Source organism: Limulus polyphemus, unplaced genomic scaffold (genome assembly GCF_000517525.1).
Source record: "Limulus polyphemus unplaced genomic scaffold, Limulus_polyphemus-2.1.2 Scaffold7028, whole genome shotgun sequence".
NCBI lineage: Eukaryota > Metazoa > Arthropoda > Merostomata > Xiphosura > Limulidae > Limulus > Limulus polyphemus.
Window position 1 is genome coordinate 24,281 of NW_013672638.1, and position 582 is coordinate 24,862.

Consider the following 582-nt stretch of genomic DNA (forward strand, 5'->3'; position numbering starts at 1 on the left):
AACCAGTTTTTAAAAAAGAAAATCAAAATCCATAGCCTAGAGTTATTCTTTATAAACCTTTGAGGTTATAAGAAGAAAATTTCAAAATATTTTATAGGGTTGAGAAGTTTTAAGCCATGCATTAGTTTCGAATAACATACTAAACTTATTGTTATTCATATTTCTTCATGCTTAAGTTTTTCGGGCGTCACAAGACTGGCTATGATAAATAGCTTCTTTTTCTATTGGTCACAGATACCTGGTCTTCCAGCTGAGTTTACATCAAATATAAAACGCCTCCAATAATCCCGAGTTTACCTTTTCTGTAACTGTTTTAAGATAGACTCTTTTTTGTTACAAATGAAAGTTCTTAATTCTTGGTTAGTTTTACGGAAGCAAAGTACCTTCTTTTTCTAAACACTGGTAAGAAATTGTCATTTTAGAATTCTTCCTTTTTCAATAAAAAGCTGTGTTTGGTATTTTTTTTATATAGTTCGATGATGTCACAGTGTTTTCTGAAACACATTTTAAAATATTGTTACGTCTCCGTTTGTTAATTGATTTTTCCGTAACTTCGTTCCGACGAAGCTTCAACGACACAAG